Below are 23,618 nucleotides of genomic sequence, written 5' to 3'. Positions count from 1 at the left end.
GCCAACTTCAATGGGTTAAGAATGGAGCCGAGGTGAATAAATTGGAGTCAAAAGCTGACAGGAAAGCTGGTAGATGAACAATGGGCTACCTTCAAAGAAGGCATAGTTCGGGCACAGTCAAGGTATGTTTCCTTGAAGGGGAAAAGTAGGGCAAACAAATCTAGAGCTTCCTGAATGACAAAAGAGGTAGAGATGAAGATAAAATAGAAAAAGTGTGGTTATGACAAATACTATTGAGAACCAGGCTGAATATAGAAGGTCCAGAGGGGAAGTGAAAAAGCAAATAAGAGAAACAAAGAGAGAGCATGAGAAAAGACTGGTAGCTAGCATTAAAGGAAATATCAAAGCTTTCTGACGGCATATAAATAGTAAAAAGGTGGTAAAAGGAGGAGTGGGGCCAATTAGGGATCAGAAAGTGGATTTATACATGGAGACAGAGGGCATTGCTGTGGTATTAAATGAATACTTTGCATCTGTCTTTACCAAGGAAGAAGATGCAACCCAGGCAATATTGAAAGAGGAGGTAAATCAGACACTATAGGGGTTTAAAATTGATAAAGAGGAAGTATTAGATAGACTGCCTGTACTTAAAGTGGATAAAGCACCAGGACCAGATGAGATGCATCTGATGCACTGAGGGAAGTGAGGGCGGAAATCGGAGAGGCACTGGCCATAATTTTTCAGTCTTCCTTAGACTCGGGGGTGCCAGAGTACTGGAGAATTGCAAGCGTTACACCTTTGTTCAAAAAAGGGTGTAAAGAGAAGCCCAGCAACTACAGGCCAGTCAGCTTAACTTCAGTGGTGGGAAAACTTCTAGAAAAAATAATTTGGGACAAAATCAAAAGACACATGGACAAATGTGAGTTAATTAAGGAAAGCCAGCATGTATTTCTTAAAGGAAAAGAATATTCAATTAACTTTCTGGAGTTTTTTGAGGAGGTAACAGAGAGGGTTGGTGGGGGTAAACCTGTTGATGTGGTGTACATGGACTTTCAAAAGGTGTTTGATACAGTGCCACACAAAAGACTTGTGAGCAAACTTGTAGCTGATGGAATAAAAGGGACTGTAGCAACATGGATATGAAATTGGCTGAGTGACAGGAAACAAAAAGTAGTGGTTAATAGATGTTATTCGGGCTGGAGGAAGGTTTGTAGTGGAGTTCCCCAGGGGTCAGTGTTGAGACCTTGCTTTTCCTGATATATATTAATGACCTAGACCTTGGTGTACAGAGCACAATTTCAAAGTTTGCAGATAATACGGAACTTGAAAGCACTGTGAACTGTGAGGAGGATAGTGTAGAACCAAAAGGACATAGACAAAATGGTGGAATGGGCTGGCAGATGAAGTTCAATGCAAAGAAATGTGAAGTGATTCATTTTGGTAGGAAGAACATGGAGAGACAATATAAAATAAAGGGAACAATTCTAAAGGGGGTGCAGGAGTAGAGGGACTTCAATGTATATGTGCATAAGTCATTGAAGGTGGCAGGACAGGTTGAGAGAGCGCTTAATATAGCATGCAGTATCCTGGGCTTTATTAATAGGGTGATAGAGTACAAGAGCAAGCCTCAGCTGGAATATTGCGTCCAATTTTGGGCACCGCACTTGAGGAAAGACCTGTGGGCATTGGAGAGAGTACAGAAAAGATTCCCGAGAATGGTTCCAGGGATGAGGAATTTCAGTTATGAAGATAGATTGGAGAAGTTAGGACTCTTTTCCTAGGAGAAGAGAAGGCTGAGAGGTGATTTGATAGAAGTATTCAAATTCATGAGGGGTCTGGACAGAGTAGATAGAGAGAAACTGTTCCCAGTCATGAAAGGATCGAGAACGAGAGGGCACAGATTTAAAATATTTGGTAAGAGAAGCAAAAGTGACATGAGGAAAAACTTTTTCATGCAGAGAGTGGTTAAGGTCTGGAATTGACTGCCTGAGAACGTAGTGGAGGTAGCTTCAACTGAAGATTTCAAAAGGGAATTAGACAGTTATATGAAAAGGAAGAATGTGCAGGGTTACGGGGAGAAGGCGGGGGTATGGAACTGAGGGAATTGCTCTTTCAGAGAGCCAGTGCAGACACAGTAGGCTGAATGGCCTGCTTCTGCACTGTAAGGATTTTGTGATTCTGAGCTAGTGGACACCAGTGTGATCCAAGACAAACAGATCTGCAGTAAGTGTCTCTGGCTCTAGGAACATTGTCTCATAGTCAATGAGCTGGAGGTCAAGCTTCAGACACTGCAACACATCAGGGAGGGGGTATGTTACCTGGACACTTTGTTCCAGAAGGCACTCACACCCCTTAGGCTAGGGTTGTCTGATTTGGTTCAGTCAGGGACAGGAGGGTGTGACTGTGAGTGAGGTAGGTATGGGGATCAAGAAGGTAGAAGTGGAGCAGCCTCAGCCTTTGAAATTATCCAACAGGTTTAAGGTTCTTGCAGCTTGTATGGATGAGATTGGGGACTGCAGGGTGGATGAGCGAACTGACCATGACACTGGGGTACAGGAGGCCATTCAAGAGCGGGGAGTAAATAGGAATGTAGTGGTAGAATGGGACTGTATAGTCAGGGGTATAGACACAGTTCTCTGTAGCTGACAGCGAGTCTAGAAGGTTGTGTTGCCTACCTGGTGCCAGTGTTCGGGACATCTGCTCAGGGTTGGAGAGGAACATACAGTGGGAGGGGGAGGATCCAGTTGTCATAGCCCATGATGGGACCAACGACATAGATAGGATTAGGAAAGAGGATCTGCATAGGGAATTTGAGCAGCGAGGGAATAAATTAAAAAAAACAGGACCTCACAGGTGATAATCTATGGATTATTACCTGAGCCATGAACAAATTGACGAAGGGTAAATAAGATTATACAGTTAAATGCATGGGTCAGAGATTGGCGTGGGAGAAATGGGTTTCGATCCATGGGGCACAGAGACCAGTATTGGGGAAAGTGAGAGCTATCCTGTTGGGATGGTCTTCACCTGAACTGTGCTGGGACCGGTGTTCTGGTGAGTCATATAATTGGGGTGGTAGAGAGGGCTTTAAACTAAATAGTGGGGGCTAAGGATCATGTGAGAAAAGATATGGTAAATTAAAAGGAAAGGACAAGGCAAGAGAGCACGGTAGCAATAAGGGAATTACTAATCAGAGCACGGCAGGAAGGGACAGAGCATACAAACTTAAGAGAGCACCAGCAGATAAGGCCAGAATTTGCAAAAATAGTAAAAAGACAGAACTAAAGGCTCTGTATCTGAATGCCCATAGCATTCATAACAAAATGGATGAATTGTCAACTCAAATAGAAATAAATATGTATAACTTAATAGCCATTGCAGAGATGTGGCTAGAAGGTGACCAAGGCTGGTACCTGACATTTCTGAAGCGCAGGAAACTAGGAAAAGGTGGCAGGGTAGCTAATTAAGGATTACATTAATACAATAGTGAGAGATGACCTTAGTTCTAAAGATCAAGATGTAGAATCAGTTTGGGTAGAGATAAGAAATAGGAAAGGTAAAAAGTCACTTTGTGAGTAGTTTATAAGTCCCCTAACAGTAACTACATTGTAGGAGCGGGTATACAGGAAGAAATAATGGGGACTTGTAAGAAAGGTACAGCAATAATCATGGGTGATTTTAATCTAAACATAGATTGGACAAATTAGATCAGCAAAGGAGCCTGGAAGATGAGTTCGTAGAGTGTTTTCTGGACAATTTCTTAGAACAGCGTGTTCTAGAGCCAACCAGAGAGCAGGTTTTTCTAGACCTGGTAGTGTACAATGAGGCAGGATTAATTAATGACCTTAAAGTAAAGGAGCCTCTAGGTAGCAGTGATCATAACATGATTGAATTTCGCATTCACTTCGAGGGAGAGAAGAGTGGGTCTAAGACTAGTGTTTTAAACTTAAATAAAGGGAATTACAAGGGCATGAAGACAGAACTGGTTAAAGTGAACTAGGAAATTAGGCCAAAGGGTAGGTCAATAGAGAAGCAACGCAGACATTTAAGGAGATATTTCATAACACTCAGCAAAGATACATTCCAAGGAGAAAAAAAGACTCTAAGAGAAGGGTGTACCATCTGTGCTAACTAAGGAGGTTAAGGATAGTATCAAATTGAAAGAAAAAGTATACAATTCTGCGAAGATTAGTGGTAGGTCAGAAGATTGGACAGAACTTAAAAATCAGTAAAGAGTGACGAAAAAAATAAGGAGGGAGAAATTAGTGTATGAGAGAAAGCTAGCTACAAATATAAAAACAGATAGTTAGAGTTTCTACAAGTATTTAAAAGGAAAAGAGTAACAAAAGTGAGCGTGGGTCCTCTAGAGAATGAGTCTGGGGAATTAATAATGGGAAATAGGAAATGGTGGAAACATTGAACAGATATTTTGTGTCTGTCTTCTCTGTAGAAGACACAAATAACAAGCCAGAAATACTTGCAAATCAAGAGGTGAAAGGGAGGGAGGAACTTAAAACAATTACAATCACCAGGGAAAGTGTACTGGGAAAACTATCAGAACTAAAGGGTGACAAGTCCCCAGGACCCGATGAACTTCATCCTAAGGTCTTAAAAGGAGTGGCTGTGGAGCTGGTAGATGCATTGGTTGAAATTTTCCAAAATTCCCTAGATTCTGGAAAGGTCCCATCAGATTAGAAAATAGCAAATGTAACTCCTCTATTCAAGAGAGGGAGACAGAAAGCAGAATACTACTGGCCAGTTAGCCTAACATCTGTCGCAGGGAAAATGCTAGACTATTATTAACGATGTTATAGCAGGGCACTGAGAAAATATTAATGCAATCAGGCAGAGTCAACATGGTTTTGTGAAAGGAAAATAACGTTTGACTAATTTTTTTGAGTTCTTTGAGGAAGTAGCAATCAACATGGATAAAGGGGAACCTGTAGATGTGGTGTAGTTGGATTTCCAAAAGGTGTTTGATAAGGTGCCACATCAAAGGTTGCTAAGCAAAATAACAGCTTATGGTTTAGGGGTTAACATATCATCTAGGATAGAGGATTGGTTAGCTAACAGGAAGCTGACAGTAGGGATAAATGCATAATTTTCAGGTTGGCAATCTATAACTAGTGGAGTGCCACAGGGATCCATGCTGGGGCCTCAACTATTTAAAATCTATAAAAATGACTTGGATGAAGGGACCGAATCAATGGTTGCTAAATTTGTTAATGATAGAAAGATAGGTAGGAGAGCAAGTTGTGAGGAGGACATAAGGGGCTGAATTTTACCAGCCTTCCAATGTTGGGGGTCGTGGCAGGGGATATTCTTCCAGGAGAAGCCTGCCATGCCCCACGACACCGAGTATGTCCTGCCCCATTTTACCGGTGGAGGCGGGACCTTGGTGCGCCCCTCCCGCCGCTCGGCAACGGCACCCCAATTACCATATGTAAAGCGCTACTTACCTTGCCTGATTATGCATCCTGCTGCCTCTCGCTCCATAGTTCTGCATTTTTTGTTGAATGGGCGGCTGTCATGTGCCATCCCGCTCACGAATGAGAGAAACCGACGGGACATCAGAAATAGGAGTACTCACTCACAGTGCAGGTAAATTTGGATATACTGTGGTCTGAACTCTGTATACTGGAAGGGAAATGGGAGGGGGGATGAGATTATCGGGGTCTCAAGTCTGCAGACTGGAAGGGAGGTGGGGGGGGGGGGGAAATAGTATTACAGGGGGCACGTCTGCTGGCATGTAGGGAGCCACTGCATTTCTGCCCTCTCCAAAGGTTGGCCGCTCTGTGCCATTGATTGCTTCTATCAGTGAAGGAGCAATGGAACTCCAGTTACCCTGTATGTGGGGAGAGTGCCAGGAGGGGTAGGCGTGTGAAGATTATATGTCGGTGGGCCAATCGATGCAGCTTGTACAATCTTTGTGGTCATGCGATGGCACTCTTAGTGGGAGATAAGATGGGCAATGCCATGCCACATAGTTGATGCATGAAAGCACCTGATATACCAGTCAACATCAATCTCTGTCCTGTTCAGTACCATCTTTGCAACTTTGTGATCGAGATGTTTCACCCTATATTCATTTTCCTGCTTCTTGTGAGGATCCATATGCGCCACAGGCAAAACCTACAGGCAGTTGCAACCCTTATAGAGGGTCCCGGTCGTGAGCAGCAGTTCCCAAGGAGAGCTCGCCACTACAGATCGCCGCACATCTACAGGTCCTCCATGACATACCTGCAGATATCAGAGTGCCAGTGTCAGAGGCAACTGTGGATGTTGAGAGAGGTGGTGACACATCTCTGTGCCCTGCTCAATGCTGGCCTGCAATCCATGGGCTTCGGGGGACATCTATGCCTGTGGCCCTCAAAGTGACAAGAGCTTTTAATTTCTAGGCCTCTGCATCATTTCAGGGGCCCACTGGAGATCTTTGTGGAGTCACACAGTCAGCAGTGCACCACTGCAACAGGGAGGTCACCGATGCCTTGTTCCGGAGGGCTGGTGACTATATCCGCTTCACGACGGACCGAGGCAGCCAGGCCCAGAGGCCACTGGTTTTGGCTCCATCGCGGGATTCCCACAGTTGCAAGGGGTCATAGATTGCACCCATGTGGCCATCAAGGCTCCCGCCTGGCGACCAGCTGAATTCATAAACCGTAAGGGCTTCCATTCACTCAACGTGCACCTCGTATGTGATCACCGGAAATCTATGCCTGCTTTCCACGCATCTGCCATGATGCCTTCATCCTCCGTCAATCCAGCTGCCATTGCTGTTCACTGAAATGGCTCAGATGGAGGGGTGACTTATTGGAGACAAGGGCTACCCCTTGCATACATGGCTCCTGACACCAGTGAGAGACCCTATCACTGCTGCAGAAGAGAGATACAATGTCAGCCATGGCGCTACAAAAGCCACCATTTAGCAGGTGATCGGCATGCTGTAAATGTGCTTCTGCTGCCTGGATAGATTGGATGGTGCCCTGCAGTACGAGCCAGAAAGGGTAGCTCACATCGCTGCTGTCTGCTGTGCTCTGCACAACTACGTACTCAACAAGGGGGAGGCCTTGCAGGATGAGGAGAGACGTAAGCAGGACTCATCATCGGATGATGAGGACTTACAGCAGGAAATGCACATGGAGGACAGAGAGCATCCAGGCGCTGCATGCAAAGTGAGCAGCGAGCTAGGGATACACAGCAGCGCCTCATTGTTGAAAGGTTCTCCGTGCCATAGGAACCACTGTGGGCTCTGCAAGCCACACAGCACCCTCGTTCATCTGTTGTGCAGCAGTCCACATCTGGAACATCTTTGCATGCGTCATTACTGGCAGCAGAATACTGAGCCATTGTCATGTTACTGCATCCGTGGAGGCGCACGTGAGTAACACTGGCATGGCAATGATTTTATTCCATACACTGGTAGTTCTGAATGGCCAATGATGTAATGGGAGGAGGTACATGCTGGCACATTTCATTCACACAGTAAAAGCACGCACATGTTAGCGAAGATTTTTATTTCGACCTTTCTACATTGCTGTGTCACCTGTGCAGACCCATTTGTATCTTGGTGTTTTTTGGAAATGCTTGTGGATGCACCTTCGCGGTGCCACTTCTGTGCTAGCGGCCTGACTGGAGGAAGGCTGCTGATCACATTGCCCTTTGGCTGTGGATGACTTTGGTTGTCGTCCTCTGTGCACATGAGACCTGGAGGGCCCCGGCTGGCTGGAGGAATCCTGCATCACTGCACAACTCTCCTCAGACTTCGTGGCTGCTGGAGTTTGACTCACCGGTGGAGGGACCGGTGGCCACAATAGATGCACCTTGAGGGGGGACCCCAGATATGGCGCGCAGGCTCACCTCCTCCAGCTCAAGGCTCATTTGAACCTCTCTGCTCTCCCGGGAAGGACCAGGGGCAAAGACGGTCTCCATGCCCCTGGTCCCTCTCACACCTTGCTACTGATTTGTGGATCTGTTGGCCTCGGCGAGGGATTGCAGGTCAATGCGTATTAATGGAATGTGGCTCACCCGGAAGGCCACTGCCATCTCCATGTATAACACCATGTGCTCAAATGCCTGGGACATGGCAGCTGTCATGACCTGGTTGCACTCCCCCATTGTCCGTTCAAGACTGCGCATGGCCTATGGCATCTTCACCAAATGTTGCCATGACTGCTGCTGCAGCTCCATCATGCCCTGTGCTGTCCACAACAAAGGGTCATCAGCAGCCTGGGGTTCAGCATGGGCCTAGCCACCTACAGCCCTCTGACTGTCAGGGCCCTCAGCAGTCTCAGCCTCGGTCAGCTGCTCGGTGCATGTATGCAATGCTCTCACCAGCTTGTGAACATGACTGTAAGCCCGACCGGATTCCCACCGAGGTGACTGTATCTGCGCTGGTGGAAGGTGCGGGAGTGTCATGGGACACTGCGTCCTCCAAGGATATCTCTTCCTCTGAGGTATGGGAGGTGTCCTGGGTCACCATTGCTGACTCAGAGCGTTGACCTGCAAGAATTATAGACATGGCCATTTTTAAGCCCTCAAATCAGTCCAGGCCAAAAAACACTTTAAATTCAGCAACTGCAGCCAAAGAACACTTTGGCCAGGGCACTTTGAATTCAATTCATGTGGACTGTCCCTTTAAATCACTAACAAATTGCCTCTGAACAACGGATTAAAAATCAATTAAAGAAATACAGGGACAGAATATCAGGCATCAAACAGCAGGGAGTTCACCAGCCAGTCTTTGAATATTCAAAGACCTGATAAGGGATGCCATTCCCTGGACAAGTCATTTCAAATAAAATAAAACCGGTTATCAATTAGCACCCACTCTAGACATCTCCAAACTATCAAGACATGATCAACTCATCTTCCCTCCATTTTTCACCTACTCTCCCCAAATGAGACAGGCAACCTTGTTCAAAAGAACTATTCAACAATTTACATCTGGCCTGTCTGACACAAACTCACAGGACAATAGCAAGACAGTTTTTGGTGTGAACCGATAACACTATAACTGGTATCGGGTTTTGGAGCAGATGAGTTATTTTTTCTTCAGCAAGAGTATTACAGGAACAGTAAGAAAAGGCAGGCCAGCATCTCCAGCAAGCTGTACAGAGCGAGGGCAGAGAACATCAGCACATTGAGACCATGGAGCTCACGTCTGAGTTCAGGAAACAAAGGAAAAGAGGGGCATTGAAGTAAGGAGGTAAATCCTCGACCCAAGATAGACTCTGCACTGCAAACAACGACAGGCCACTGCCAGCTGCAAGACATCGGACCCGTGAGTATCACCAACAAGACTACACAACACACTGCGTGGGCTAGAGTCCCTCTATCAAACACACCAGCCACACACTTTAGGTTGGACTGGGTGGGTGGTGTTTTTATAGCCATTGTACAAGATAGAGCATAAGTTTTTTTCACTGTTGTTTTTTCTTTAATAAATACCCTTGTTTGATTCATCATATACCTGAGTGTTGGTTGACATCATTTTCGAATTCTACTTTGCAATATCACACCGCTTTCGCCAAGAACCCCACAAGCGCGTGTTGGGGAGGAGAGATTTCAACGTTACGACCCTGCACAGGTCAATCACTTACAGATACAATGAGAAGAGCACACTGTCAGTCTTTATGGTGAGCATGTAACTGTTGTGACAGCATTATGTCAAACAGCACAATTTTCACACTGATTATTGTGTATATCAAATGGATGCATGTTCATCCAGGAGCCCGAGCTCAATGACACCGAATGCATGATCCACATGTGTTGCAGCTAGTTCGAGGGCCTCCTCCTCAGCCTGTGTCATCGTCCGCATATCTGGCACTCCTCCAACAGTCCGACTTGCCTCATGAGCATTGTGGGCTGTCTTTGCCCGGAGGAGCAAGGAGGCAGAGATTAAGGATGGCAAGGCAACAACCCGAAACATGTCACAAGAGGGATGTTGTGCCTAAAGGTGGGGAAGGCTCGAAGTGCACTATTGAGTGAGCCACTCATGTAGGTGCTATGTTGTCAGTTGCAGACAAGGGTGAGTTCTGTCATACTTTCATCCATTCACGTCATAGCATTCATCCTTGCCCAACCTCCCTGTCTTTGGCATGGCAGTAGCACACATGTGCCACTCTGTGGGGACACCCAACTTCAGTGGGGCCATGATACAAAGTGCCACTTACTTCTGCGGTACGAAACAGATCGTTTATCCTCTTAAAGCATTGGACCTTTTGATGCCAGATGTCCCCATGGCTACTTACCTCCTTTGCCAACTGCAGCCAGTCTGCCTGAGTCAGGCGGGAGGGCCTCGTCTTACTATCGCTGGGGAAAAGGACTTCCCGCCTTGCCCGCACAGCCTGGAGGAGAGTGAGCAGGAAGGCATTGCTGAACTGTGAGGCCAAGTTCACAGACCTGAAAGTTAACTCTGCTTCTCTCTCCACAGATGCTGCCTGACCTGCTGAGTTTCTCCAGCACTTTCTGCTTTGCTGCCAGATTGCCAGCAGCCCCACTCTCCAATCGTGAGGTAAGTATTTATTTTGCATCTGTCAGGAAGCAGGTGCTAGGGAGCTTTACATAGGGCTTCAGCACCTGCTACACAGCTGAGCCAATGTTCATCATGGTGCCGGATGTCACGCCTCCCGTCACTTAATATGGCGGGAGGGGGAGCGGCACGTTGCCATGATGCTGCTAATGAGCCCCTGCACAACGTATCACGGGGGCTCAGTGACAGCCTCTGCATGCGGGCAGGCCGCCAACTTCAAAGCGTGCTCGTAAAATCCAGCCCAAGGAGTCTGCAAAGGGATATAGATAGGTTAAGTGAGTGGACCAAAATTTGGCAGATGGAGTGGGAAAATGTGAGGTTGTCCACTTTGGCAGGAAGAATAGAGAAGCAGAATATTATTTGCTTGGAGATAGACTGCAGAATGCTGCAGTACAGAGGTATCTGGGTGTCCTGGTACATGAATCATAGGACGTTAGTAGGCAGGTACAGCAAATGATTAGGAAGGCAAGTGGAATGTTGTCATTTATTACAAGGGGAATGGAGTATAAAAGTAAGGAAGTTTTGCTGCAGTTGTACAGGGTGTTGGTGAGACAACATCTGGAATACTGTGTACAGTTTTGGTCTCCTTACTTAAGAAAGGATACAATTGCATTGGAGGTAGTTTAGAGAATGTTCGCTCAACTGATATCTGGGATGAAGGGGTTAGCTCATGAGGAAATGTTGGACAGGTTGGTCCTGTGTCCATTGGAGTTTAGAAGAATGAGAGGTGAATATATAAGATCCTGAGAGTACTTGACAGGGTGGATGATGAAATGATGTTTCCCCTTATAAGAGCGACTAGAATCAGGGGACACAGTTTAAAAATAAGGGGTCTCCCATTTAAGACAGAGATGAGGAGAAATGTTTTCTTTCAGAGAGTCGTGAGTCTTTGGAATTCTCTTCCCCAGAGAGCAGTGGAGGCTGTATCATTGAATATTTTAAGACTGAGTTAGATAAATTTTTGATTGACATGGGTGTCAAAGGGTATCGGGGTAGACAGGAAAGTAGAGTTGAGGCCACTATCTGTTCCTCCATGATCTTATCAAATAGTGGAGCAGGCTCAAGGGGCCGAATGGTCGAGTCCTATGTTCTTAAGTAATAGAAAATCAGAATATTCTGAGAAGCTGTTTCCCCTGGCTGGAAAGTCCAAAGCTAGGAGACATGGGGTAAGGGGTGTTTACCCAGCCAATTGGGAGACAGGTTTGTGTGCTTGTGGGGAGTTAAATCCTTTGAAATTGACGTTGGTTCAGATTCTCAATGTCATTCCGCTCTCCTCTGAGTTTTGCTGGGGCAGGTTCCGTGGCCAGCGGGGAACCACTTTGGATCTGGCGAGGAACCAATTAAAGCAATTAAAAAAGCAATTAGGAGCTTCTTTGACCATGGATTCTGACTTTCCCAGCCAGCGCACCTGCTTCTTGAACTGGCAGCAACTTAACCCGGGTCACTGAGGCGAGTGCACAGCAGGAAGAGCTTCTTCAGTAAAACTGACAGGCTAGGAAGCCTTTCATCAGCGAAACTCAAGAGCTTCAAAGAAAAAGAAAGAACAAAGATAATTACAGCACAGGAACAGGCCCTTCGGCCCTCCAAGCCTGCGCCGATCCAGATCCTCTCTCTAAACATGTCGCCTATTTTCTAAGGTTCTGTATCTCTTTTCTTCCTGCCCATTCATGTATCTGTCTAGATACATCTTAAAAGACTCCATCGTGCCCGCATCTACCACCTCCGCTGGCAATGCGTTCCAGGTGCCCACCACCCTCTGCGTAAAGAACTTTCCACGCATATCCCCCCTAAACTTTTCCCCTTTCACTTTGAACTCGTGTCCTCTAGTAATTGAAACCCCCACTCTGGGAAAAAGCCTCTTGCTATCCACCCTGTCTATACCTCTCATGATTTTGTACACCTCAATCAGGTCCCCCCTCAACCTCCGTCTTTCTAATGAAAATAATCCTAATCTGCTCAACCTCTCTTCATAGCTAGCGCCCTCCATACCAGGCAACATCCTGGTGAACCTCCTCTGCACCCTCTCCAAAGCATCCACATCCTTTTGATAATGTGGCGACCAGAACTGTACGCAGTATTCCAAATGTGGCCGAACCAAAGTCCTATACAACTGTAACATGACCTGCCAACTCTTGTACTCAATGCCCCGTCCGATGAAGGAAAGCATGCCGTATGCCTTCTTGACCACTCTATTTACCTGCGTTGCCACCTTCAGGGAACAGTGGACCTGAACACCCAAATCTCTCTGGACATCAATTTTCCCCAGGACTTTTCCATTTACTGTATAGTTCACTCTTGAATTGGATCTTCCAAAATGCATCACCTCGCATTTGCCCTGATTGAACTCCATCTGCCATTTCTCTGCCCAACTCTCCAATCTATCTATATTCTGCTGTATTCTCTGACAGTCCCCTTCACTATCTGCTACTCCACCAATCTTAGTGTCGTCTGCAAATTTGCTAATCAGTCCACCTATACTTTCCTCCAAATCATTAATGTATATCACAAACAACAGTGGTCCCAGCACGGATCCCTGTGGAACACCACTGGTCACACGTCTCCATTTTGAGAAACTCCCTTCTACTGCTACTCTCTGTCTCCTGTTGCCCAGCCAGTTCTTTATCCATCTAGCTAGTACACCTTGGACCCCAAGCGCCTTCACTTTCTCCATCAGCCTGCCATGGGGAACCTTATCAAACGCCTTACTGAAGTCCATGTATATGACATCGACAGCCCTTCCCTCATCAATCAACTTTGTCACTTCCTCAAAGAATTCTATTAAGTTGGTAAGACATGACCTTCCCTGCACAAAACCATGTTGCCTATCACTGATGAGCCCATTTTCTTCCAAATGGGAATAGATCCTATCCCTCAGTATCTTCTCCAGCAGCTTCCCTACCACTGACGTCAGGCTCACCGGTCTATAATTACCTGGATTATCCCTGCTACCCTTCTTAAACAAGGGGACAACATTAGCAATTCTCCAGTCCTCCGGGACCTCACCCGTGTTTAAGGATGCTGCAAAGATATCTGTTAAGGCCCCAGCTATTTCCTCTCTCGCTTCCCTCAGTAACCTGGGATAGATCCCATCCGGACCTGGGGACTTGTCCACCTTAATGCCCTTTAGAATACCCAACACTTCCTCCCTCCTTATGCCGACTTGACCTAGAGTAATCAAACATCTGTTCCTAACCTCAACATCCGTCATGTCCCTCTCCTCGGTGAATACCGATGCAAAGTACTCGTTTAGAATCTCACCCATTTTCTCTGAGTCCAAGCATAACATTCCTCCTTTGTCCTTTAGTGGGCCAATCCTTTCTCTAGTTACCCTCTTTCTCCTTATATATGAATAAAAGGCTTTGGGATTTTCCTTAACCCTGTTTGCTAAAGATATTTCATGACCCCTTTTAGCCCTCTTAATTCCTCGTTTCAGATTGGTCCTACATTCCCGATATTCTTTCAAAGCTTCGTCTTTCATCAGCCGCCTAGACCTTATGTATGCTTCCTTTTTCCTCTTAGCTAGTCTCACAATTTCACCTGTCATCCATGGTTCCCTAATCTTGCCATTTCTATCCCTCATTTTCACAGGAACATGTCTCTCCTGCACGCTAATCAACCTCTCTTTAAAAGCCTCCCACATATCACATGTGGATTTACCTTCAAACAGCTGCTCCCAATCTACATTTCCCAGCTTCAGTTATGGACAGCAGAGAGACTGCTGTTCAAAGCACTTCTTTTCTTAGAGAGTGCTATAACTGCTTGGCAGATGATTGCTACCTTCTTGGAAGGTACTTCACCTACCTTCAGCTGTACTTCCCTGCCACCAGCCTTCAGCATGGCATAGGGCAGCTTATGCAGCTCCACCTTACACCAATGATGAAGGGCAAGAGCAGAAATAATATCACCGCCAATGGCAGCAGCAGGATCAATACCAGCAGCAGCAGCAGCACCAGATTATCCTGAGTTGCATACCCTCTCCACAGGGCAGAGGGATTGGTTACCAAGATGGAATGAGGCGAGACCCCAAACAAAGGTCTACAGGCAAAGGATCAACTCTGCTGACAGGCTCAGGCTCTCATGGCAGGTCACTGCTGATAATCTGCAGCCTCCTGAAAAAGACCTCCTTCCCAGTGCAGCAGGTGGTCATGTGTTGCCAGTGGCATTGTTAAGATAGTTAAGAATTCCTTAATAACAGATTCCAGCATTTTCCCAGTGACTGATATCAGGAGAACTGGCAGCAGTCTGGTCAAGTTGCCGACCGATCCTTCCTGCATGACCGAGACTAACAGAAATATAAATTGGAATTGGACATGCTGGAAAAGTTTGGATATCCAAATTACCTACAGGATCATTTGCAACAAGAAGAAGTAATTGGTTGTTGAAAATCTTTTATTATAATATATATTATTGAAACAAATAAATTAATTGATTAATTAACATCTTTGGAGCTTTCAAGGATATCCAGTGTGGCCAGAGTACTTGGTATAGCAGATATACAACCAATGCTCATTTTAACATGGGTGGGGGATTAATTAATTCCACTGGTGTAGACAGAGGATTCACACTTTACTTTCCAGAGGGATAGAACTTGCTTTCAGTCTCTAGTTCAGCAGTAGGCATGAGTCACATGAGTGCATGTCCTAATCTCGTCCCTATACATTGGCCATTTCCCTCAGTTAATTAGAAATAATTGAGATCCTGAATTCTAAAAGGATAGAATGAAATATATTTGCTTTTTGACCATTCAATCTTTCTGTAAATAAGTTAGAGTCTGCCTAGCGCAAAGGAAGATGGTTGTGTTTGTTGGAGTTCAATCATCTCTGTCCCAGGACATCACTGCAGGAGTTCCTCAGGGTAGTGTCCCAGGCCCAACCATCTTCAGCTGCTTCATCAATGACCTACCTTCAATCATAAGGTCAGAAGTGGGGATGTTCGCTGATGATTGCACAATGTTCAGCACCATTCATGACTCCTCAGATACTGAGGCAGTCTGTGTCGAGATGCAGCAAGACCTCGACAATATCCAGGCTTGGGCTGATAAGTGGCAGGTAACATTCGCACCACAGAAGTGCCAGGCAATGACCATCTCCAACAAGAGATAATCTAACATCTCCCCTTGACATTCAATGGCATTACGATTGCTAAATCCCCCACTATCAAATCCTGGGGGTTACCATTGACCAGAAACTGAACTGGAGTAGCCATATAAATACTGTAGCTACAAAAGCAGGTCAGAGGCTAGGATTCCTGCGGCGAGTAACTCACCTCCTGACTCTCCAAAGCCAATCTACCATCTGCAAGGCACAAGTCAGGAGTGTGATGGAATACTCTCCGCTTGCCTGGATGGGTGCAGCTCCAACAACACTCAAGAAGCTCGACACCATCCAGAACAAAGCAGCCCGATGATTGGCACCCCATCCACAAACATTCACTCTACCACCGATGCACAGTGGCAGCAATGTGTACCATCTATAAAATGCACTGCAGCAACGCACCAAGGTTCCTTAGACAACACCTTCCAAACTTGCAACGTCTACCACCTAGAAGGACAAGGGTAGCAGATGCATGGGAACAGCACCACCTGCAAGTTCCCCTCCAAGCCACATACCATCCTGACTTGGAACAATATTGCCGTTCCTTCACTGTCGCTGGGTCAAAATCCTAGAACCCCCTTCCTAACAGCACTGTGGGTGTACCTATCTCACATGGACTGCAGCGGTTCAAGAAGGCAGCTCATCACCACCTTCTCAAGGGCAATTAGGGATGGGCAATAAATGCTGGCCTTGCCAGGGACGCCCACATCCCCATAAATGAATAATAAAAGACACATTACTGTTGTATTGAATAAATTTAATGAAATAAAATGGTGCCGCTGTGCTCAGGAAGTTTTATAACTTTAACATGTACTGACTCAAGGCCCAAAACATTGTGGCAATATATAAACGGAGGCAAAAACAACTGTTGAAAAAGTCACTTAAGTGGCCCATTAAAGGCGAATTAAGGGCTGCCTCCTGCCTTTGCTGGTATTTAGTCAACATTGGAGGGATCCGCTGCTGCATGGAGTCACTACCAGGTGAGACCTGGCGACCTCCTGGTGAGTTTGGGAGGGGGTTCCCTCCTCTGGGGTCAATCCATAGTCCAAGGAGGACCCCCTCCCCCCGTGGCAAGATCACCCCTGCCCTCACCAATCTGCCCTCCCCACCCTCTTGCCAGGGCCTGCCTGATTGACCCCAGTGACCCCTGTTGTGTTTGATTGCTCAGTGATTGATTGCTCTGTGCTGTGTTTGTAAGACAGCTCACTATGATGTCAACCAGCCCCGAGGAGGCATGGTTCCAAAAGAGAAACTAAAAATGATCCAGGCAGCCATCTGAATAAAGCCTACATGCACTGAAATAGTGAGTCTAGTTTCTTCTTGGTTGAGATACAAAACATAACAACTCCGAGTCCACTTGTCTTGATCCCGGGGTCTCCTCCAGCACTGGAAGTGGCCACTGCTCCCGGTGGCGCTGCTTGTACTGCTGAGCTGCTGGTCCTCCAATTGGCCGGCAACTCTTGGGATCTCTTCCCTTAAAGGGACGGTGTCCCCGACAGTGGTCAGTTAATTGCCTGCCTGCTGTTGAATTCAGCTGGGCCCAATTGCAGGCTGAGGCACGTTTGGCTCCCCCCCACCCCCCGCCTTCTGGCTCCACGCCAGGATCCCCGGTGCTGATGTAAAATTCAGCCCCCAATTTGTTAGGGCCATGTGGTGAGGGGTTTGGTTGGTTCCCGCTATTCAACTCCCACCTGACTGCAGCAAGTCTTTAGTTGCTGTTAGGGTTTAAACCCTTTGTGTATTATTTATCAAATAAACAGGCAGCGACAGGTTTTCTTGTAGGGTTGTGAGAAACGTAGCCCACTTGATAATAATTTACACCAAGTCAAACTCTGAAGAAGTAAGTTTATTTAACGTTCTTGCAAGATCGGGTGTCCTACAAGCAGGCACACCGATCAACATATTCAGTTCATGTTTATACAATACAAATCCATTTGTCCACGCCTTTATTTTACATTATTGGTTATAACGTATTATGACACTAACCTATCCTATGGTTGCTACAGTCTCCTCCTCTGTTTACTTCTCCCCCTACACTAACTTTCTAACCCCTGACTCTTGTTTTTGTTTTACCTTATTTGGCTCTCCATTCTTTTGCAAGCCTCCTGTGTGTGTGTTAACTTGCAGCTGTCAGTTACTCATTCACTACATCCTTTGTTCTAACTCTTGCTGTTTTTCTTTTCTCTGCATAAGCACAATTTTTAACTGCCGTACTGTCTCAAGGTCTTTACTCACATCCCCTTATCAGTTCCCTTGTTCAGTGATTTCATTATGTTGTGTAGAAATGACTTCTTGGTAATTTTCCACAAGCTGCAGAAACAACATTTCAGTATTTTTTTATTCTCACAGGGTTAAAAGAGAAAATCTATTATTTATTGATCAATACACCTTAACCTGAAATTGTTGCAACTGCATCCATTCACACATTCGCTTGACAACACACACAAACACACACACACAGTGAAAAAGCAGTAAGTGATGGTAAGTTTCGGGGGTCACGGTAAACCTGTTAAATTCTCTCGGACGTCAAGTTCTCATTGATTGCAGGCCTGAGGTGTTTGTACATTTCTCTCTAGGTTGAAACTTCAATTAAAGACAGTTAATTCATTGTTATATAAGTGTAGATGTAGAATTCTACAGTAGGGCTTGCTGGAATTCTCCTAGCTCTTTTAGCTGGAAAAGATTCTTCGATGCTTCTTCCTGTCTCTCTGTCCCCCTCTAGGGTTGCCTTTTAAGATAAAAATTTGTTACATCTCACTCTGCTGAGTGACAGGTATTTTCTTCCCTGTTGTGACAGACAATGGCCTAGGATGTGGCTACTTCACACCTTCTTTGTTTCAGAAGAACCCATTCAATTTGGGAATATTGTAGGATGGGTGTAGGATGGGTGCAATTGATACCTCTTAACTTTAAAGATATTCCTTTGTCCCCATCAGACAGTTTGAGTATGCAAAGGTCAATTTAAAAGACAAAGTCAATTTTTATAACTCTTCAGTTTTAGTCTGTAATATTTCATCGTTGGACTTCTTGTATGTGTGAAACCTCCCCCAAAAGGGGAAAAAATGAAATTCCTCAGATTTCTTTTTTTTATGTTGTTTGAGTTTTGGTATTAGAAAGACAGAAAGAAAGGGAAAAGTAAGAAGGTTTAGGGGTCATGCCATTGCACACATGGCACCCATACATCAATCTCACAACTGCTACAGTTGGCATTGCTTGTCACAGCCATTTCTTGTTCAAGTTTAAATTTTTTCATCATCCTTCCTTTGGATGAAGTACTATTAAAAATTGAATTTCTTTTGGTTACGTATTGTCAAGTGGGGTTGGAGTTACTCTAGCATCAGTTTGTAGTACTTTGGGAACATTGATCTCAATAAGCATGTGGTTGTTGGTGAAGCTTTTAGCATGCAAATTTCTGTTATTGCTGGTGGCAAGTTTCTCTGTCTGTACAAGCTTTAACCCCTTGACTATTGCTTCAACAATACATGACTTTAATAATTTATGTTCTGGCACTTTGATAGTTCTTATTTCTAGGGTGATAGCAGGTGATACATTGTTTTTTTTTAGCCCCTGCGAGGTGTCTGGGATTTCCTCCTGCCCCTTCTCTTGCAGTATTCTGAATTGAAATTGTTGGGTTGATTAGCTTTCGATTTGGAACCTGATCATTTGATTTTTCATTGGATAGATCCACATTGACCTCACTTTTAACAGTGGCTTTAACAACTTACTTTCTGGCACATTGATAGTCGTTATTTCTAGGATGATAGCAGGTGATACATCATTTTTTTTTAGCCCCTGCAAGGTGTTTGGGATTTTCTCCTGCCCTTTGTTCTAGCTGTACTCTGAATCAAAATTGTTGGGCTGATTAGCTTTGGATTTGGAAACTGATCATTTGATTTTTCACTGGGTAGATACACATTGACCTCACATTTAGTTTTCTTGTGATTTTCACAAGTGTGGTTCGCTTTAGGGTATGTTACCTTCCCTTTTCCTTTTTCTCAGGGATAATTTTTTCCCTAATCTGCCTCATGTCCTCAGGGACACTACTGCACAAAGGTGGTTGTCAGGCTTCTACTGCACTCCCCTGTGGCACTTCAACTAGATGAGACATCTCCCTCACTTTTGGCTTGCCTGTTTGGGAACTTTCCTTGTCCCTTTTTAAATCTTTAAAAAAAAGTTTCAGCTAACCATATCTCTGGTGCTTTTCCTTCAACCCTTGCTGCTTTTATCTTAGCTCCTTTAAAATTTTCTGGCTCTATTTTGGCCTTTTAAATTTCTACTGGCTCTGTCTTGGCCTTTTTACATTCCACTGGCTTTATCACCCCCTGTGGGATTTTTGGGACTTACCTGACCCTCGTCAGCTGCACAGAGTTTTGTTTGTTCCCTCTGTTTCTCCAGTCTTCGTGGACTGTTCCGCATTCTCTGTGTTTCCTGCCAAGTCATTGCCCAGCAATAAGTCTACCCCTGCATGGGTAAGCTTGGAATGATCCTGGTCATCACTATCCCGGTGACCAACTTACTCTGGAGGTAAACTTTAACTAAGGGACCTTCAAGCATTTGCCAATAATTCCTTTTACCAATACCATGGTATTTGTTCTGCTTTCCGGTGGCATTTCTGTAAATTTGGCTGCCAGTAGTGTTTGAAAGCAACTGGTATCCCTGAGGATGGTTATCACCTTACCCAGTGCCTGGGATACAAAAGGAGTCATTTTTCCTTTGTGTAAAATGTTCTGGTATGTTTTCTGTTCTTGAGTAATGTTAGAACACATGCTTACCTCTTTCAAAGCTATAGACATGGGCTTGACTGCAGCGCCTCTTGGTTTTTTGAAATACCAACAGTTTGCTTGGACATGCCCAGATTTGCCATACTGAAAACACGTCAGACTTACCCCTACCAGTTTAACACCTGGGTTCCTTCTTTTAAAAGTAGGACACTGGTCTGCTTTTCCTTCCTGACTCTCCTTTTAAGCCCATTTCTGCTTCTTCTGCATCCTTGCTATCTTCCCATAGCTTGTAAGGGTTACTCGACCCAAATTTATTCTGAGTTAGGGATTTGTGAATTATCTCATAATCATTGGCCATTTTTGCAGCTTCTCATACTCTTGTGACTCAATGTGGGTCCTCATACTTCTTGGATGCTATTTTTAAATTCTTCCAGCAACATCACTTCTCTCAAATTTTCATATGAGTGTTCTAGCTTGAGAAATCGTATCCAGTGATCAAAAGCTATATGTTTGATTCTTTTGAATTCAGTGTAAGTCTGTGTGGGTTTTTTTTCTGTTGTGTCTGAATTTCTCTCGATATGCTTCAGGTTCATATACATTTGGAATTGCAGTTTTAGTTTGTTCATAATCAGAGGAACTTAATCAGAGAAAAAGCTTCACAAGCCTCACCTACAAACTTGTCTTTTAAGAAGAAAGTCCAAAATTCTTTCGGCCATTTTAGCCTGGTAATTATTTTCTCAACTGAGATAAAATATGACTCAACATCCTCCTCATTAAATTTTAGCACTAATGTTGAGTGTCTAAGTACATCAAAGTTTTGTTCTAAATTGGTGACAATGTTTGAGTGGCTAGTAGCATTTTAATCTTGGGTTGGCAGTCTTGCGTCCCTTTACTCTTTTTCCTTCTGAAACTCCCTTTCTTCCTTTTCCTTTTGAAGCACAAACTCTTTTTCTTCCTTTTCCTTTAGAAACTGCATCTCCTTTCTTTTCAACTGCAATTGTATTTCTTCCCATTTCATCCGCAACTGCATTGTAGCTAGAATTATTTTTTCAGACTCTGATTCTCAGCCACAGTAAAGAGTCAACCATGTTGGTTTGGGACTGGAATCACATATAGTCTAGACCAGGTAAAAGCATCAGCATCAGATGGGGGCTTTAACAGGAGTCCAACAGGTTGTTGTTTTTATTTCTGGATTTTAGCTTAATTGAATTCAAATTCTCAAACTACCATGGTAGGATTTGAACTGACATTCTACCAGATTATGGGTCCAGTCCACTAGATAACAAATCTAATAACATGGCCACTACACCACCATATCCAATATGTCCTAAGGTGGGCTGTCAGAGCAGGAGAAGGACATCTCTGGCTGTATTGAGTATAAAGAAGCATTTGCTATAGCAGCCTATATCATAATACCACAGCCCAGCCTTTCCAGATGGTTTTATTTTAAAAATAATGGCAATCAGAAGAACTAGGCCCATGTATCACCCAACTCTCACTGTGAGCAATGCCTGTGGAGATCCACTACTACAATAAGCTTACACAATTGATCTGTTTGACAGTCACTGAATAATGATATTGAATCCATGGGATACAAACCTTTGCTCAAAAAAAGTCTGATCTATACTTGGCAGTATAAAACGCTAGAATCTGCAGAGAAAAGGTTGAATGGCTATGGCTAACATTATTAGAAATACATTTTGAGGCACTTTGCCAAGTGTAGATGCAGTTTGCAGCACTGTAATTAAATTACATTTTTATTATACACTTTATTATACCCAAACACAGAAACAGATTCCAGCCAGGCTGCCACTGCACCTAAACATAGTCTGATCCAGCCTCTCATCATCTTTATTAGAATTTAATGCATGAATGAAAATTAAAAAATAAAAAATAAAGTCAACAGCTCATCAGATTACTCCCCCAGGGCACCTAAGCCTTGACTGTTTAGAAATATTGTTATTCAAAGTTAATGGCAAATAAGAAATGAATAAAAAGGGAACAAGTCAATTAACTATGAGCAAGGTTTAAATTCGGCTTCATAAAGTTACTAAAATGATCCCAGAATCACAGAATACAGCACCGAAAGAGGCTCTTCTGCCCATCATGCCTGTGGAATCCTTTGGTGGAACGATCTAATTAGTCCTCATAATTGTATGAGGAAAGATTACAAAACTGGGACTGCTTTTACCAGAACAGAGAAGGTTTATGGGATGAAGGTGTTCAAAGTATTGTTTGATAAGACACATAAGGAAAATATTGTTCCCACGGGCTGTGAGTCAATATCTAGATATCATGGGCTGAATTTTACCAGCCCTCCAACGTTCACACGGACATCCGAGGTGTGACACTGGTGACGAGGTGGGAGCAGTGAAATTCTCAGGTTGGGGGGTGGGGGGAGGAGTGGGGAACAGTCTTTTGATTGGTCAGGGGTTTATGGGAAGGGTTAAGGTTTAAAGTTAATAAAGGTTGGGGGGGGGGGGGGAAGTTGGAATCTGCATAGAGTTTTTGGGGGGTGGGGGGACTGAGAAATTAATGAATCGATTCTTCCTTGGGGGTGTGGGTGTGGGGAGTGAAAATGTTATTACATGTATAACTTTAATTTTGAACGTTTGTTCCCTTTATAAGTGCAAATGATAGTGAAGGGATTGAAGCCCTTTAAAAATGGTGCCGGTGCCTACGCGGTGCCCTCTACGTCATCGGGGCAACCGTTCTGCCCCCTCCATTTAAATGAGCCCCCGCACGTAATATCGTGGGGGCTCAGCGACGGTGCATCCGCGCAGGCAGACCACCAACTTCAAAGCGCACCACCGCAATTTGCGGCACAATCATAAAATTCAGCCCATAAGTTTAAGATCAGTCGCAAAAAATGGAGAGATTAGGGGAAGTTTTATTTCAGATGCAGAGGGTTTTTAGGACATGGAATAGTGACTAGAAACAATAGTGGAAGCAGAATCTAAAATGGCCTTTTAAAGAGAAGTGGAGATATATTGAGAAAATCTGGTATGAGGAAAAGGTAAGGAATGGGACCTATCAGAGAGCTGGCACGGGCACAATGGGGTGAATGGACTCCTTCTGTGCTGTAAAATTTGATCTCAATTAACTATTTGCCAAAATTGTACAATTTTTGGCCATTTGGTCCATTAAGTCTGTCTTTCCACAGACTATGAATAATTCAAACTATCATGGATCCAATCTATTTATTTGATTTTTTTACATGATAATAGACAAATAGGAATGAGTGATATGCAGGTTACGGAATGGCAGTTCCATATAAGTTGCAATTAGAACATACATACATAACAACAGTCACTACAATGCAAAATGTGATTG

This window comes from Heterodontus francisci, chromosome 25 (assembly GCF_036365525.1).
Source record: "Heterodontus francisci isolate sHetFra1 chromosome 25, sHetFra1.hap1, whole genome shotgun sequence".
Classification (NCBI taxonomy): domain Eukaryota; kingdom Metazoa; phylum Chordata; class Chondrichthyes; order Heterodontiformes; family Heterodontidae; genus Heterodontus; species Heterodontus francisci.
This window is presented reverse-complemented; position numbering follows the sequence as displayed.